Here is a 17819-nt window from a genome sequence, read left to right as displayed (position 1 = left end):
GCCAGTGGTTTCATAGTGAAGTAATACAACAGTGTTGGAGCGGAGGATTCCAGCAGGAGGAGGTTGGTAAAGGCCTGTTTTGCTGCCTTCCCATTTGGATGTCTCATGAACAGTGCTGTGAGTGCCAGACTTAATGAAGCCTGGCATCCTGGGGGCTTGTGTCTCACGGTTGGCTGCTCTGGACCCCAGGAGGGTATGGCAGAACTGTGCAAGGGTTTTCTGTCATTTATAGGGCTCTTGTCTGGGCAGATCCTTTGTAGCCCCAAAAGGGGGAGGTTCACACTATAGTCTTTCCCCAAGGATGAGAGCAGAAGGGTGTCCACCACCCCCACTCAGCATCAGGCTGAACTTTTGTAGACTTCAACTGATTTTAAGCCTGTGACATCCATTGGAACTCAATATCCCTTCCCTTTATCACTATAGAACCTCTAGGAACACCAATTATATTTAAGATTGCTTATGCTCTGTCATATGTGGCATGCATGCTATATGGCGAGGTAAGTTACCTGTCCATAAGAAAACAACTGAAGATATTAAAAGAACTTGTGTGACAACTAAACAGTAAAAACCTCTTAACTGTGCAGCTGCCTCCAAGCTGTAGTGTGGCAAATGCAAGTATTACAGGAAAAACAGATTGTCCACTTCAAACTGGAGTTGCAGTGTTGGATCAAACTTTACATGAATAAATACAAAATGGGATAAATGTAGGTAAAAACATAGATATGTATAAAATGTGTAAATACATACACATATGAATATATAAAAATAATATATAAAGCAGACAAGCAAAAGAAATACGTCTATTGGTATTTTCTAAAGGGAATACCCATGTAGCAGCCTGAGAAATCACCTGTGCTCATCATGCCCTTCATTGAACAAGAAAACAGTGCAGGTGAGTGTGGGATTGCTGATTCAGCAGCCGTACAGGGAGATAGTTCTACTAACTGTGCATGTTGTTATTTGGGAGAACACTTGTTCCTTCTTTCAGAGCTTCAGCTGCCAATATGTGGTGATCACCTGAGGAAGAAACCTCAGTTTGTACGCAAGAAGTGTGTATGTGCACTCCTGACTCTAGTTGCAAAAAAACAGCTGGAGAATATGAGTCTGAAATGCTGAAAATCAAGAAGTAAAAAGTACCACTTCCCCCATGTATGTTTATATATTTGTAAATCCTGTGATTAAGGCGTTTGTGTAATGCTGTCAGTTCGGATTATAAGAAAGCTGCATTTCTGGAAGAGGTGGGAGCAAAAGCCTCTTGCTCAAGGATTCAAGCTGACCGCTCATCTCGGTGGCAGGTGAAAAGGCCACCATCCAGCTGGAGCAGAGCAATAATGATTTGCTATTTCTGAAGTGCCTTTGAAATTGTGGAAGTATGAGAAAAAACATGCTCCTGAAGGTGTTTCTGATAAACTCAGAAAGGACTTTGCAGTGACAATTATTTGTGTTTGACGTATTAAGAAGGCAGGTAAATTTGGACCACTTCATGGATAGGTGTGAAGGCTGAAGGCAAAGGGGAAGATGTTCCCTTGAAGAACACTTAAAGATGAGTGGGAAGAGTCTCAGCTGGACAGAGGACATGAGGTCATGTCATCCCTGAGTGTCTCTGATAAGGGATGTTGGGCCTGAGCCTTGAATTGAGTGTTGGATAGCAGAGGAAGAAGGCACCCTGAAGGTCCATGCATCTCCTAAGGGGCTGTTGTAAAGGGAGAGAGGCTGGAAATTGGAGAGGATACGTGTGGATGTGGGAAGCCAAATGAAACAGATGTCTAAGTAGGAATGAAAAAAGTGGGTTTCAAGTGAGAATGTGGGAAGGGATGCTGCAGACAGGGGGTGGCTTTGCTTGGTGAGCAAGTTGCAAGTCTTAGATATTTGAGTTCCAAGAAGATGATTGAGGATAATAGAATGGGGGAAGAGAACAGCGTGCAAAAGCGTAGTGGCTCAAGGTTGTTATAACAGCTAGTATCACTTGCTTCTGAGCACGTGCCTGTTGTCCTGGAGGAGGTGATACCTTCTGAAAGGGGGGGGACGTTGGCAAAAGCTTTGTTGAAGGACTGCAAGACTTAATAATTGCAGAAATGTGAGAGAAACTTCCAAATACAAATTTGAAATGTCACCAGAAGTATTTAGGGGGAGTAAGTCCCACTCCATGGGAGGTCTGGGCATTTAAGATCGTCTTGTATTCACCCTGAGAGCTGCGCTTCAGAGGCCAGGTTCAGATCCCACACATGCGTGTGGATCCCTGCATATTTTGAAAATGAAGCATGTTTCCGAGGTGGCTTTGACATGATTGCCACTTTCTAAAACCAGGACTTAAGGAGCTTGAAGACCTTGGCCATCTTCTGCTGCATAACAGCATCATTTCAGGCAGGTAGGGGTGGATGGGTGCTCAGTGGTACCGGCAGTTGTAACCTCGTGGCTTCAAAAGAGCTTTGAAACCTCACAGCAGCTGAGCTGCCGTGTTTCCTCCTTCACTGCGAGCTTTCAGCATGCAATCTCATTTTTGAACGTGGCATTCATCTGAAGTATTCATTAAGATGGGGAATTATTTGCATATTATTAGCATTATTACATGGAAATAAAGCTGCTGCTGGTTCTTCCCTCCCTCCATGTATCTTTCATCACCCGCCTTTATGACTGCTCTGAATCCTGTTTGTTGTGTGACAAACTGGGCTGATAAATCTCGTTACTCACTTGAATGGCTGGAAGACTCACTGCACATTACTGAATTTTGTGAATTATGTAATAAATGCATAATTAAAATTAAACTCAGAGCCTCTCGTGGAGCCTTATAAAATTCCGTTCATGATGAATTAGGAAGAAATGTACATGGGTATTAAAAATTAAGCCTAATTATTTGGATTTATTTTTAATCAATATTTAATAAGATACCTATACCTTCCTGCATCCCCACAGCCAATCTGCTATTGCAGCTTTGCTGGAAAGCATGGAAAGTGTTTGTATGTGTGTGTGTAGAGTAAGATGTTTGTTTTCATTGTGCTTCATATCTTAATATTTGATTACCGAAAGGAAAACTCCCCTGGGCACAACATGCTCCAGAATTTCTTCAGCCAAGGGAAGTGACTGCTGGGACGCTGTTTTGCCCAGGTCTTTTCTGACTTGATCACCTTTGAATATTGTGATTTACTGGGGGAGAATTGCAGTCGTAGGAAACAATTTACTGTAATGGATTTGAATTGTCATTCAAGTCATTTGGAAAAACTCCTCCGCGATGTATTTCTGCAGTCCTGATTCTTATTTAAAGGCAGCTGCCCAAACTGCTGTCAGATTTAAACTTGAGATGTGCTAAAAACTTATTTTCTGTGTGCTAAAATAAGACTTTAGAGATATTTTCCAGTGCCTTGTAAAGCGAAGCGATGTTTTGCAGGCAAACAGTCTGCAAGCCCCTGTTTAATTTTGAAGGGTTTGTCTCTTAAGTATGAAATTCAATAGAAGGGATTTTATTCCCCTAAATCCCCGATTCTAGAGAAAGCAGCTTGAGATCTCAGTAAGAGAATTAACACATGGGTTAAACTTACAATAAGAAGCAGTACTTGGAAAATGCCTATTCAGATGCTGTTAAGGAAATAATAGGATTAGTTCTTGTCGTGTCAGTGTGGATTCCTCAAACTGCCGTCTGCGTGCTGACATGCATACGTTACATGTTGCTGGCCTGGGCATGAAATTGAGGACAATGAAAATAAAGATGACTTTTCTTGGAGGCGAGTTGTTTGAGTGTTTAAGCTGGTACTTCTGCATACACATATGACAGGTAATTCAGTATGACAAATAAGCTGCAAATAATTCCCCCCCCCCCCTCCCCCCGATGCTGCTGTTTGGGACTGAGATGATCTTAATTGCAGCTGTGTAACTGCTAAAATGCCTTTATCCTACATCAGGAATACAACATGGAAAACATGTTTTCTGTTCCTGCAAGCAGATTTAATTTCATTTATCTGTTAGAGGCATATTTTCTTCACCTGTTATTTCCATTATGTGTTTTTGATGAGTTCCAGTGCATATAGATTTTATGTATATGTGTTAAATCCATCATTTAAGATAAAGCCTTCTTGTACCTTTCTGTTTCTTTCCACTGTTCATGGTAACCCAGAATCCTGGAACAAAGCATTCTTTTCAATTTCTTGTGTCTGCCATTTCATAATCATCCATGTGTATCTTTATTTTTAGCTTCAGAGAAAGACACGAGAGCGTTAAGGCTGAACTGGGGTTGTTTTGACGTCATCTGATTTCATCATAGAAGGTGCTGTAGGAGATCGTTGCACTGAAAAATCCCCAACAAAATGGTAATGAGCGAAAGGCTTGTGTTGTGCTGTCATTCCTCTGCTTCTTTGTCTTCAAACACAGCTACTGCTACTTTATGCAGCTTCTCTTCACTTTTCTGCAGGATTTGCATTTGCGTATAGTTCCACATACCCTGTCACTCCTTCAAAAGCCAGTGCATTGGGAGCAGAGGGGAGATCAAGCAGCATGTTAACAAGCAAACCCGTTCATGACTAAGAATGATGTAGTTCTAGATAGATAGATAATCGGCAAATGAAGCAAAATTTTGTCTGTAAATCCACTACAGTGGAGGAAACAACACAGGCACGTGCATAGGTTGGTATCTCACTTCATAGTTGAGTGCATGTCTGAGAGGATAGCCAAGTACTCCTTGAAGCTGGAACTTAAGAAGGAAGTGAAAAAAGAAGAAAATCTTTACAGATTGGTTTATTACAGAGAGTATTTGCTGTGTTTTGGCACAAGCTATATTTAGGGTGCGTGTGTGAAGCTTTTGAAAGAACTTTCTTCACATTTTGAAGTGACAGACGTGCAGCTAACGCTGTCTGGTTTGAGTTACAGCTAAATCAGCGCTTATTTCAGAGTGTATGTTTTAGCATAGTGTTAACTCGAGTCTCGTTAGAGTAATCTTTTCAAATGGAATAATCTTACAGTTCTGGAAGACAGCAGTATATCATAAGAAGTAGCTTGCAATTCAAGGTTAAGAAAGTCCTGTAAAAAGGAATTTACAAGAGCCACACTGAATGCACATAAGAATTTTATTGTCCATACCAGAAAATTGCATGTATTAGGTTACTGTGCCACGTATTTTTCTCATCCTTGGACTACTCCTTGTGTGAAATGCCTTTTTCTGCTCTCCTTTGTAGCTGTTCCTTTCTTACTAATGAGAGTTGCTCTCTTCTAACAAAACGTGCTTAACCATACTATGTGTCTTTTTAAATATGTCAATTTAAATTAATATTTAACACAGCACAGATGCGTGTATGATATAATGTATCCGCTTATGGCTAATTGTTATTTGATGTGATCTAGCCTCTTTGTACTTACTTTTTCATGCCTTTTATGCAGCAGGGTATTTTTTAGATGGCAGTGTAACACTTGATTTACACTTGAAAATAGACTATTTCTTCTGGAGTGCTTCTGGGTTTATTAGTTAGCACTATCCTTTACGGTACTCCTACATTGTGGAAGGGTGTTTCATCCCAGACCAGGTAGCCCTATTCCTGTTCCAGTGTAAGGTATAGTTACTAATCTATTTGCACTTGCCTGTACAATATTTTTTTCAAAGGCTTTGGGGTGGTTACTTTACCCTGAGGGGATTTTGGGGATTCTTTTTTGTTGGTTTTTTTTTTTCCAGCTGATTTCATTTATCTAGAAATTAGTTGTCCAGTCAGAGCTACTTGTCTTGGCTCTCTCTCTGTCAATGGTATTGACACCACAGTGTGCCCTCTCCTAGTCATCCTGTCCTTCCATTGACTCCAGCTTTGACTGGATACCCACCTCTGACAGCTGATGTTTGGTAGGATGGACTCTGCCACCCCATGAGCAGGAGCTGATCTCTGGACATCCCCTGGTGCCTTGGAATTTTTTGCCCTAGGTGTGCAAGCTCAGTAGCCCACTCAGCGCTGCAGAGCTGCCCCTGCTGCAGCAGGATGGTGTTGGCCATGCAGCAGGGAGGTTGGTGTGCTGATTCTCATGCAACACCTTGTCCTCGATCTGAACCTTGTGGCCAGTAGTTCTAGAAGGGGAATGTATGTCAATATTTAATTAAATAATGTAAATATTTAATTAAAAATGGCTTAATCAAAGCCATGAGCTGGCACTCTGCCTTTGCTGAGGGAGACCTTTGCTAGACACAGGGATTGGATTTTTCTCTTCTCTACAATGCCATCTCCACAAAAGCCATGGTTGCAGACATCCTTAAACAGCCTGAGCTTTCCTGGGTCTGGGAGCCATACATGATAATGATGGGAGTGCATTATGGTTTGGGATGGGAGCGCACTATGGTTTGAGATGGCAGCCCTGGAAGGCTGTAGTCATACCGTATGGCCTTGAATAGCCACAAGTAGAGCACACTTGAAACCAGCTGCTGATTCAAAATGCTGTTACCAGTCATCTGGAAAACCCAGGAGAGCACTCTGTTGCAGTAGCTTTGCAGAGGGGAAGAAGGAAAAAGAAATACTCCCTTTTTAGGGTAGCATTCTCTCTTCATTGAAATTAATGGAGATACTTTTATCAGTGGCTTCACTTCTGAATTATGTATTTTCTTGATTAAATGCTGTGAACTGTAGAGAGAGGAGGTATGTATCATGGGAATGCCACACATGGTGGGGTGTGGATTCCTCAAGCTGCCACTCACCAAACTCCAAAGCCAAGTCAGTTCTGGGCACAAACAAGCTCAGCTTCCAGAGTGGACTGTTCCTTATGGTTGTACTTCTTGCTCACAAGTCTGAACCTCATCTCTTCTTGGCTATATTCCACTCAAAGATAATGCATGTAAATATGAAGCCAGTTCCCTACAAGTAATGTTGGGATGCTAAGTATTCCCCTAGTTTTATTTTGTCAAGATAATAGTATATTTTCAGTTCTGTAATTCTGCTCAGTTATTGTCCTCCAATAAATGGGAACATGATATTACACCAAGTGAAAAAAAATCCCTGTTGTACTTAGAAGCAGGTTTTTGTTGAGTGGTTCAGTTCCTGTACATCTGAAGTATTATTTTAATCTTTATTTCACCGTTTAAGTTTTAATTGATTGATGATGGATTATTTAAAATTTGAGCATTACTATTTATTTAATTTTCTTTTCTTTTTTTTTCAGGTCTGAAAGGTTTTTAAGGGTGGTGACATGTTCAGTGCCTGGAGCAGTGTGTTTCATTTAATATTGGGAAGGAGTTATTTTTCTGTTGTTTGGCTGGGTCTTTTTAAATTGATAGTAAGTAATTAATAATTGATAATAATAAGTTGATAGTAACTAAGTCATTATAAGTCAGCATAGCAGATCCAGGTGACATGTATGTATGCATATAAACATATTATAACACTGTATATGTACAGAGCAAATTAAACCATCCCAGGGCAGAAAAAGGCTCAGAGGAGCTGCACAGAGGAAAGTAGAGGGATGAGGGAAGCATTGGCTCAGGAGTTGTTCAAACTCGATATCGGAAGGGCAATGAAAGCCGTGATGCCCACACGGACCAAACGCAGCTTTTTTTTTAGCAGAGAAGCCAACTTCCACAAAGAAAACTGGGAAGGAAACAGTGCCATTTCAGCTGGAGCTTACCTCAGCCTGACGTTTAGCAAGGTTTCTGCTATGGTGTGAATGACATGGAAAAGGAAAATCCCTTTCCTGTGCCAAACAGGTGAGGCATCTGCTGGGACAGCACGATCTCACAATGCTAAAGGTTGTGAAGCCTCAGGTGAGGTCCCAGACACCACGCAGCGCAGTGGGGAGCTTCAATATCACTGGGATTTCACCCCTTGGCCAGAGAACTGAAGTGTGCTTTTAATTTCCTCGTGTGCTCAGGTGTGTTCAGCAGAGCACTAAATCGCCTGCCTGAGCACTCGCAGGCCTCCACCAGGACAATGCAAGAGTTGTCATGAGCAAAGGCATCCTGAAATTTCTGTACTGAGATCAGATGGGATGTGGTTTGGATGATGACATCCTGCCAGTAACCAGGAGTGGACAAAGCTGTGTAACGATGCTTTTCTTGCTGCAGACCTGCTGTTCCCAGCCATAGGATTCCATTTATAAAAGCTTGTTAAAAATGACACTGCTCTCTGGGTTATTTAACTTGCTCTGTTTCCAGTTAGCCACTGCTAAACCTTACAAAAGAAAGAGGTTTTTAACTTCCTGCCTGGTGTGTATCCAGACTTCAGAAACCTCCACAGAAGGAAGAGAAATTAGCTTTGATCCCTTTCTGCCAGCATAGGATTATTTTGCATCACACTGGTTTTGAAGTTCATGCCTAATCCAGTTTTACACATCTTGGGGAACTGGGCTTCTTCTTATGACTTCTTCTGCAAAACAGTGGGGTGGTGGTGCCTCTGATATAGAGGTACTTACTTGATACAGATGCTTCAATTTGCATTTGCATTACTGCATCCCATTTCATTCTATGCCATACACATAGTGTTGCAGCTCCATGGTGTATGGCTTACAAAAGCTTATGGATCATTACTGTGCTCACTATACACTTAGTTGAACTATATATATTTAAACTGCACTGCAGAGAACTGTGTGTGAGTTGTGTGTAGGTCTCCAAACTGTTGAACATATTTACACACAAAAGGGCTTATAGTATGCAGTGTGGATCTTAGTGCATGAAAATGGCTCGTATGAAATGAGCTAAAGAGCCGTGCATGTAGAAATACTGCTTATCAAGGCAAAGGGGAGGGTTGTGTCACTGTTTTCCAGCAAACTGGAAGGTTTAAAATTGTCAGTCCTGAGTTTGGTTTTTAATGCACCACATTTTATACATGATGAGTTTGTAAAAACATGCTTTCTTCCTAATAAATGTGTATTTTCAGGTGTAAAAAAATCATTGTCTGTGATCCTTTGAAGTGCCTCTTTACAGGCATTCGGTGTTGTCAGCATGCTCAGAACGTTTCCTCCTTACACGCATCGGGCATCGCAGCAGCAGACCAGCAGAGCATTTAAGCACATGATCTATTTTGAGTACACCAGCGATGCATTTAAACCTGACAGTGTTTTGCTGGACTGGCAAAACCTTGTTCAGAGCTGTGTTAGGTTAGAACCCAAATCAGTCCCAGGGACCCTTCAGGAACTGCCTTCTGGAGTAGAAAGTGCTGGGCAGGTCAGAAATATGATTTATACACAAAAAATGTGGTTTATAGGTCAAGAATTAAAATTCCAAGCTGCTAAAGGTATCTGTATTTTAGTGGGAAGCCCAGGAGATCCCAGAATCGAACCCTCATCTCTGTTCATGTCCTGTGCCTTCACCCTTTATGCACACCTTGTAGTATTATTTCATTTTTCTTAAAGAGTGCAGACAGCACCACAAGTGAGAAATCCGGCAGCATTTTTGGAAGGGAGAGAGGGCAAGAAGGAAGATGGTAAAGAGCTAATACAACAGATACCCTAAATCCTGTGCTGCGTACATTGAGATGGGCTTTTTTTCTAGATTGTCTATAGAATTAATTACATTGCATTATAAGTTAGAGTGTAGGCACTTGTGCATTTCAGACAGTTTTTTTAGCAGTGTGAAGGATGCCTCTTGCAGCCTGAATGGCAGAGAATCATAGAATCACAGAATGGTTTGGGTTGGAAAGGACCTTAAAGCTCATCCACTTCCAATCACCTGCCATGGGCAGGGACACCTTCCACTAGACCAGGTTGCTCCAAGCCCCGTCCAACCTGGCCTTGAACACTGCCAGGGATGGGGCAGTCACAGCTTCTCTGGGCAACCTCTGCCAGGGCCTCACGGGTTAGATCTCATCTCAATCTCCTCTCTATCAGGTTAAAGCCATTCCCCCTTGTCCTGCTACAGGCCCTTGTCAAAAGCCCCTCTCCAGTCTTCTTGTCAGCCCCTTTAGGCACTGGAAGCTGCTCTAAGGTCTCTCTGGAGCCTTCTCTTCCCCAGCCTGAACAAGCCCAGCTCTCTCAGCCTGTCTCCATAGCAGTGGTGCTCAAGCCCTCAGAGCATCTTTGTGGCCTTCTCTGGAGTCACTTCAACAGCTCCAAATCCTTCCTATGTCATTGCCCTAGAGCTGGACTCAGGACTGCAGGGGGGGTGTTGCAGAGCGGAGCAAAGGGGGAGAATCCCCTTGGTCACGCTGCTGGTGATGCAGTCCAGGACACAGTTGGTTTCTGGGCTCAAGCACACACTGCTGGGTCATGTTGAGCTTTTCACTGACCAACCCCCCCAAGTCCTTCTCCTCAGGGCTGCTCTCAATCCAGTCTCTTCCCAGGCTGTGTTGGTGCTTGGGATTGCCCTGACCCAGGTGCAGGACCTTGCACTTGGCCTTGTTGAAGTTCATGAGGTCCATCTCTCCAACCTGTCCAGGTCCCGCTGCATCCCATCCCTTCCCTCCAGTGTGTCGACTACACCACACAGCTTAGTGTCATTGGCAGTCTTGCTGAGGGTGCACTTGATCCCATTATCCATGTCACCAACAAATATGTTGAACAGCACCAGTCCCAACACTAACCCCTGAGGAACACCACTTGTCACTGGTCTCCAGTTTGTCTGAGCTGAGTTGTTAACCTGTGCTCTTCCCTTTTTCTTCACTGTCAGCTGCTTACTTAGCACAGCTGTAGGGTAGAACCTAAATCCATCCCAATGGCATTTAATGAACTGTCTTCCCCCAAAGCTTTTCTTGGCAGAGAAGTGCCATTAATCCCGATGGACACCAGCATTTTCAGGGATTTCACATCACCATGCAGAAAAGGAACCATCCTCTTCCGTCCTAACATGGCTATGACCAGACCACCACATGCTTCTGCCACCAGGAGCACCTTCGATAAAAACTTTAGATGCTTTTAAGTAAATCAGCATTGAAAGGTTGCAAGGCTGTCAGAGTGACTTATCTCTTCTCTCTCGGAAATAGCATTTCTGGAAGATTGTGGCGGATGCTGCTTTAGCAGGATGCTTCCTGCGCATCCCCAGTGAGCAGTCTGGTCTGAATCCTACGGAAGGTCTTCAAGAGATCTATCAGATGCCCTACTTAATTCAAGATGTTTAGGTTGTTTTTCTGTTGGTCTGTTCTTGTCACTATAGTAAAATTATTTTTACAACCCTTTGGGTATTACCTGCTTTTATAATCTTTCTATAATTAAATTTACAAATCCGCTTTTGAGCTGGTGATGTATAAAACCTTGCAAACGGGATCCTTTGTGCACTAACCTATATTTATGGTACTTTTATTCCTTATGGCAGTAATTAGCCTGGCTCTAGGCCTAGGATTAATCCTTAAGATGCTGAACATGCTTGATTTTTTTTCCCCTTCTCTGTGGCAAGCTCTCTCATCTTATGCAGAGCAGAGCAGGGCATTTTTAAAACCACTTCCTGTGAAGCAGCTTAACTGTTACCCCTCTTAAGTGATTCACAAGAGGAGGTACAGCAAAGGTTAATTGGTCCTGTGCCATGGATACAGGAAGGAGAAGTGATTCAGCCTCTGTCACAGAGGTGCTTGGCTGTTTCCAAGCCTGATGACGCAGCTTTTGCTGCATGGCCAAGAGACCGTCACCGGTGTGCTATGTAGGACTTTGGCGTTTCGAACTGTAAATGGCTGGGTACATTGTAAAAGCAGTATACAGGGGCTCCTGTGCTGGTCTGATGTGGCTGGTACGTCCATGCGGTACGTAGCTGCCAGCTCAATATGAGCCAGCAATATACCCAGGTGACCAAGAAGACCAACAGCATCCAGGCTGTTGTCTCAATAATAGTGTGGCCAGCAGGACCAGGGCAGTGTTTGTCTCCCTGTACTGAGCACTGGTGAGGCAGCACCTTGAATCCTGTGTTCAGTTCTGGGCCCCTCAGTACAAGAGTGGCATTGACATGCAAAGGTTGTTACTTGCCTGGTGCATCTCATGTGTCTTGCAAATTACTGTGTGGCTGCCCCATCCCTAGCAGCGTTCAAGGCCAGGTTGGATGGGGCTTGGAGCAGCCTGGTCTAGTGGAAGGTGTCCCTGCCCGTGGCAGGGGTTGGAACTGGATGAGCTTTAAGGTCCCTTCCACCCCAAACTAAAATTCTGTGATTCTCAAAATCATGACTTTTGCAAGTCCTTTCAGGTTTACTGAACTTAGAGTAAGCTGGGTTTTGTTTTCCTAATGAAACATGCTGAATCCCGATTCTTGTGTTATCATATGAAAAAAATCAGTGGCATTTCTGGCACCTTCCAGAGATCATCGGAAACACTGAGAGGTTTTTATTTCCTGGATGGCGTTGTGTAGAAATTATTCTTGCAAGAATGAGAGTTTCACATTCGACCTTAGCCATGCTGGAGGATATGTTACTGTGTGAAGCCAAGAACACCTCAGAGGACACAGAGACTCTCACTTGGGGTTTGATTTTCTTTCACCTCATGAAGCTGAATATAAGCTGTGGCACCTGGGCCAGCTAGTACTGACCCAAATGGTTCCTGAATCTGGTTCAGGAGTTGGCCTGCTCCAGGGATCACTCCCAAATGGCATTTTAGATGCAACCACCTTTTGGGGGAGAGAATCAGTAGGATGTGGCTGTGCCTGGTAGCGCCATGACTGGAGGATGGATCCTGGTAATGTGTGTCCTACAATAACTCCGGTGACAGATTGGATCGTGGGCTCACCTGAATCATGGCTACAGGTTCTCTCCAGACTGGAGACCATTATCATCTGAAGCATGGTTTAGCAGCGTGCTTGGTTAAAATCTTACCTGGTTGTATCTGAGAGAGAAGTCTTGGTTTGGTTTGTTTGTTGTGGGTTTATTTGGATACCTTCATACAGTAGGGAGGAGAATTAACACGTCTCAAGTTTTAGTGTGAAAATCCACTATCTGCAGAATGCTATGGGATCCTTAAAGAAATCATGGAGGGTACTCACCCACTGTAGAATGCCTGGCTTTAACATTTATTCATTTTCTTAGCATAGAAGATCTAAGGGACATCAAAGAGAGGCACCAATGGCTTTCTGGAAACAGGAGAGGGTGTTATGTGAAAACTGAGCACAGCCCTTGGTGTGGGCAATCCACAAATTGCAGAGATTTGGGGAAAGACAGTTTTGGGACAGGTTGCCCAGAGGGAAGGTCAGTGCCCCATTGCTAGAAGCATGGGGCTTTGAGCAACCTGGTCTAGTTAAAGATGTCCCTGCTCATTGCAGGGGGGGTGGAACTAAATGACCTTTAAGGGTTCCTTCTAACCCAAACCATTCTATGTTTCAGTAATTCTGTGACATGTCCTGCTGCTCTGATGCTGGGCAGGTATTGATCAGACCTTCTGTAGTCCTTTCCAATCGTAACCTTCTTCCCTTCTGTGGATGGACTAGGAAGGAGGAGGCATTGTGAAAGACTTGGTGCTATTGCTGGGCTGCTGGTGGAGCATCTGCATTTGGAGATGTTCCTCATGGCTGAACTCTCTTTGGAGACTGTCCCCTTGCATGACACACAGCCATCTCCAAATAATGGTCAAGGTGGCCTCAACAAAGTTTGTAGCTTGAAGCTTCAGCCTTCCTGGAGCCCCGGATGGACGCAGCATTGTACTCTTTGCTGCTGTGTTGGGAGAGGTACCCCATGCTGTAGTAAACGTTGCCCATCAGGAATTTTTCCTCAGCAAACCTTTCTGGAAGCATTGATTTGCAGCTTGTCTGAGCCAAATTTAAGCATGGAGCCACATATATCTGAATTTAGCTGTGCTGGCAGTTTTCCTAGGAGGAGGGATCAGGGGCATGGATTTGATTGCCTCAGAAAATTAGTATTGGTTTCAGTGAAGAATATTTTATTACTGTGTTTGCACTGGCATTGTCTTCGTAGGATAATGGCTAAGAGTTTCCAGTGTTTCCTGTGCTTGTGTGTATTTAATGATTTAATCTATTTCTTCTGAATACTGGCTTGGAAAAAAAAATAGAAAAAAGGGCTGTCTGCCTACTCTTAATATCCCATCGTAAAATGAAATCACTAATCCCAAAGGTGGACTTGCAATTGAAAAGAAAGAAAACCAGTCTTGAGAAGTATTAAAACTGAGTAACATGCTCTGAAATAGACACTGACTGTGGTGTTTACTTCAGTGATGGAAGACAGTGAGGTTGTAGTGTTTTCTAAAGTTGGGATGCTGTTATTTCCATCCCTTAGTGTAGCGATAGGACAAGGGGTAATGCGTGTAAACTTAAACAGCGCAAGTTCAGGTTAGATATAAGGAAGAAGTTCTTTACTGTGAGGCTGGTGAGGCACTGGAACAGGTTGTCCAAAGAAGTGGTAAGTGCTCCATCCCTGGCAGTGTTCAAGGCCAGGCTGGATTGAGCCTTGGGTGACATCGTCTAGTGTGAACATGGGTTTAGGCTCACGAGTTTTGAGCTGGTTGCTGCTGGGGGGGGGATGCTCACTATTTCATCTATCACATTTAGTGCATTGAACAGCACACAGTCACCTGCCTGGGGCAGAAAAGCCGAAATCTGGCCTGCATACAGCCCTTTTTAAGCTGAGGCTTCTGCCATGACTTCTAGAGTACAAGCACACACCGCCTTTGCTTGTTCAAGAGCAGTTTTACAGGTCAGAAACAGTGCAGTGTTGTCCAATAGCTGCGCTACCATTATTCCCCAAGATGAGCCCTAGTAATAACGGATGCACTCCAGAGAGCTGTGAATCCTCGTTCGGCACCGGCAGATAATGAAGCAGCAGGTCCTGTCTCCCCACCATTTGCAGAAGCGAGCATGGAGATGCCTTTTGCTCTTCTGCTTTACAAATGTAAAATAACAAGTTGACCAAGCTACTGGCCTTTAAACCATTTTTCCCCTCTTAAAACCCTTTTAACACTGCCTTAGGCACCGGCAAAGCACTGTTAAGGTTTCCCTGCCTTGAGGACATAACTGTATGCTGTACTTGGGACTTGCCTGAGCCGGGGAGGTTGGTTAATAGCATCAGGCAGTTCAATCCAGTTCAATTTGGGCTCTGACTTGCAAAGATCAAGGCTGATAGGGATTCCTGCTGCAAGTTGTGTCCTCAGGCATCTCCTATGTTGCTGCTGGCTGTTTCTAGCAAAGGATGGCTTGCAACAAGGGGAGAGCCCTCCAGGGTGGGGCAGGCATGCAGCGAGCTCACCAGCAGTGCATTCTAACCTGCCTGCATTTACGACTTGGAGCCTGAAGATTTCCCTTGTCTCCCTTCTCTGGCATCACTCGAGGCTGTGGGAAATTTCAAACCAACAGGAAATACCTTCAGACAGCTCCAGCAAGTGAGACTGTAATGAAAAAGGCTTCATGGTGCTGAGGCTGGCTTTGGCTGCTCAGAAATTCAGTGCTGTACCTATTAATCCAGGCTGCCCTGTCTGGCACTGCCAGAACAAGTGTAACCATGTAAAGGTGTTTCAGGCACTCAGGTCTGGCCAATTAAAATAATAATGATATGCTGGGGCCATCAAGACTGAGGCCATGCTTTATGGGGACCAAGGCATGTATCCAAGTCTGCAGAGCTTCTGGTCAAAGATGTTGCTCCTTCTGCTAAGGACTGGGAAGGGGAATAGGAGCAAGGGGCTAAACATCACGTAATGGTTGTTGGGTGTTTTGTGTAATAGCTGGGCCTCAGTTCATGGCATCACTGTGCTGGCAAGGAACCCTTTCTAGGGTTACAGCAGCATATTTCTGGATCAAGAGTACCAGCCATGCATTTTTACCTCTGAGCATCTCCCCTTTATGAAAGGAGCAGGGTGCTTGAGAGGCATGAGCAGAGGAGGCCAGATGACCGATCACTATCATCTACTGACTTCAGAGCCTCTGTGGGCAGCAGAAGGACTCCTTTATGGCATTATGTTTACCAAAGCTGTCTAGAGGGGGTTATTTAAACAGCAGTGGGTTGAACCATGTTCTTGACATTTTTTTTTTCCATCTGCAGCCTAAATACCAGCCTTTTCTCTGAACTGAATGACTCTTACGGTTAGTAGCATGCTTTTAAGGTGCAGTTCTTCCCTTCATAAGCACCTGTGCCATTTAGAGCTGCCTAGCCTGATTTCTATAGCAAGACTCCAGTGTATGCCAAACCATCTATGAGAAACAGCATTTGTAGAAGCATAGGTAGACATTGGGTTCTAGGCTGGATCTGCTGTGTGAAGTGACGACACACAGAGCAGGACAGGGGTGCTGTGAGACCAGGGTGCTGAGGTTGTGGCTGTTTCCCCATTGGTTCTGCTAAATACATGTGTTTTCCTTATGTACAGTCTTGAGCTGTGTGGGGGGGTCAGGAGAATGAAAATCTAAGGTGCAGTAAAAGTGGTAGTTTCCAGTACTGAACAAAATTTGGCTGTTTTCATCAGAAGCAACTCATCCATCCACATGCTGGTTTCTCTGACTCTTGTGGGGAAGATGCATCTGGAAGTGGTGGCGTAAAGTGTTAGTGTCCCAGTGCTGAGCCCTGTCCCTTTGCCAGAGGAGTTGAGACTCCTTCGCTCTAATAGGTGGAGAGGTGGGTCTCTGAACATGCTGCATGAGGAATTGCAGAAGAGGCTGGACAGCACTGATTCCTGGGAGGTGCAAGAGATTCAGCGTGTGGCTTTTGGAGCCTTCCTGAGCACTTCCTGAGATTGCGTCTCATCCCAAAACCTTGTTGCAGTTTGGTAAGAATCTGCAAAAAATGCATCATTCTATCAGTCCCATGGTGGTGGTGGCAGTTGGATCTCAGAAACTGAGCTGCGAGCATCTTCCTGGAGGGGACAGACCTGATCTCACTTGGTCGGTTTGATGTCTCTTGGCTTTCCTGCAGAGCTTTTCGGGGTCATCTGTGCTTGAGCTGCCATTCTCTGCTTGGCCAAGCTCAAGAGATGGTGGTCGGTGTAAACATGTCAGATTAGCCAAGCGTGCAGTAGCTTTGTCAGCACTCTGTGTCTGTGAGAGGACAGTGACCTCGGCATGAAGCTCTGCTAGTTTTAATCTATTTGCGCTGGGTTGGGGCTTTGGCACAAGGAGTTGTGGAAATGTTGATCCAGTTCAAGGCAACTTGAAACTGGGTTTGTATGTTAGAGTAGAGCAGTTCCAGTTGGAAGGGGTCTACAGTGACCATCTAGTCCAACTGCAGGATGCCGTGGCTTGGGCGCTGTTGTCAGCTGGGGCACAGTGCAGATAACTGGGAGATGGATTGTGAAATGGTCATGTAGGTTGGCATTTCCCTTTTGCACAGCCCAGAGCACCCCTTGTAGCAGTGATGGGCTGTTTCCCTCCTGTTCCTCTGCAAGCCTCAGCACTACCAGTCAAATCAGTCTAAAAACACCTTCACTTCTGACTAAAAAGATTATTTGTGCAAAGCAGCTCTTGAGTTAACAGCACCAGGAGCTTAAGATAAGTTTACAGCAAAAACTTGCACTTCACATAGGCAGTGCGTCTTTTCCAGCTAGGCAAGCCTACTCTCACCTTATCCTTAACAGCACAGAGTAGGTGGTTCAGGAGACAAGTTAGGTTTTGTGGCAGGAAGAGCCACAAAGACTTTGCAGAGAAGGACTGGAGCTGGTTGCTCAGGGGGAGGACTGTAAGGCCTGTGGTGTGTGAGCAGTGGTGGTGGGAGCTGCTGCTCCCATGTTGGGTACACACATGCTACATCATGGTGGTGTTTGGTATGGGGCCTGTAAAAAGCTGGTTTTGCCATTGCAGTGTTGTGAAAGGGAGAGGTGGGACAGCCCAGCTCATGTTAAATGTCAGGGGCAGAAGCCTGTTCTGTGGATGTCTCCTGCTTCGTGTAAAGTCTTCATCCTTCCTTCACTATAAATGAGTTGCTTTGCAAGCTGCAAATGTGATTATTAAATAAACCTTCTTTTTAAGTGAGTCTTGAAACCTTTTGATGTGTGAACAGCCCCGTCGTGTGATTGCGTGGCCACAGAAATCTGCTTTT

The 17819-nt window shown here is 44.3% G+C and overlaps 1 protein-coding gene and 1 long non-coding RNA gene across 2 annotated transcripts in view; both read left to right on the top strand.

Annotated features, from left to right (window-relative positions):
- The window catches only part of XKR6 (XK related 6), a 174715-nt gene that overhangs the window by 42691 nt on the left and 114205 nt on the right, over positions 1 to 17819 (top strand). The gene's annotated exons all lie outside the window — the stretch shown is intronic.
- Positions 7663 to 8066, top strand: LOC130608991 (uncharacterized). The gene is made up of 2 exons (XR_008974694.1): positions 7663 to 7714; positions 7822 to 8066. It is a non-coding gene; the product is annotated as an uncharacterized LOC130608991 (long non-coding RNA).

Source organism: Pezoporus wallicus, unplaced genomic scaffold (genome assembly GCF_028554395.1).
Source record: "Pezoporus wallicus isolate ANWC-B61680 ecotype Strahan unplaced genomic scaffold, APGP_CSIRO_Pwel_v1 contig_6464, whole genome shotgun sequence".
NCBI classification, from domain to species: Eukaryota; Metazoa; Chordata; class Aves; order Psittaciformes; family Psittacidae; genus Pezoporus; species Pezoporus wallicus.
Note: the sequence above shows the minus strand (reverse complement) of the source record. Positions and strands in the feature narration are given on the sequence as shown.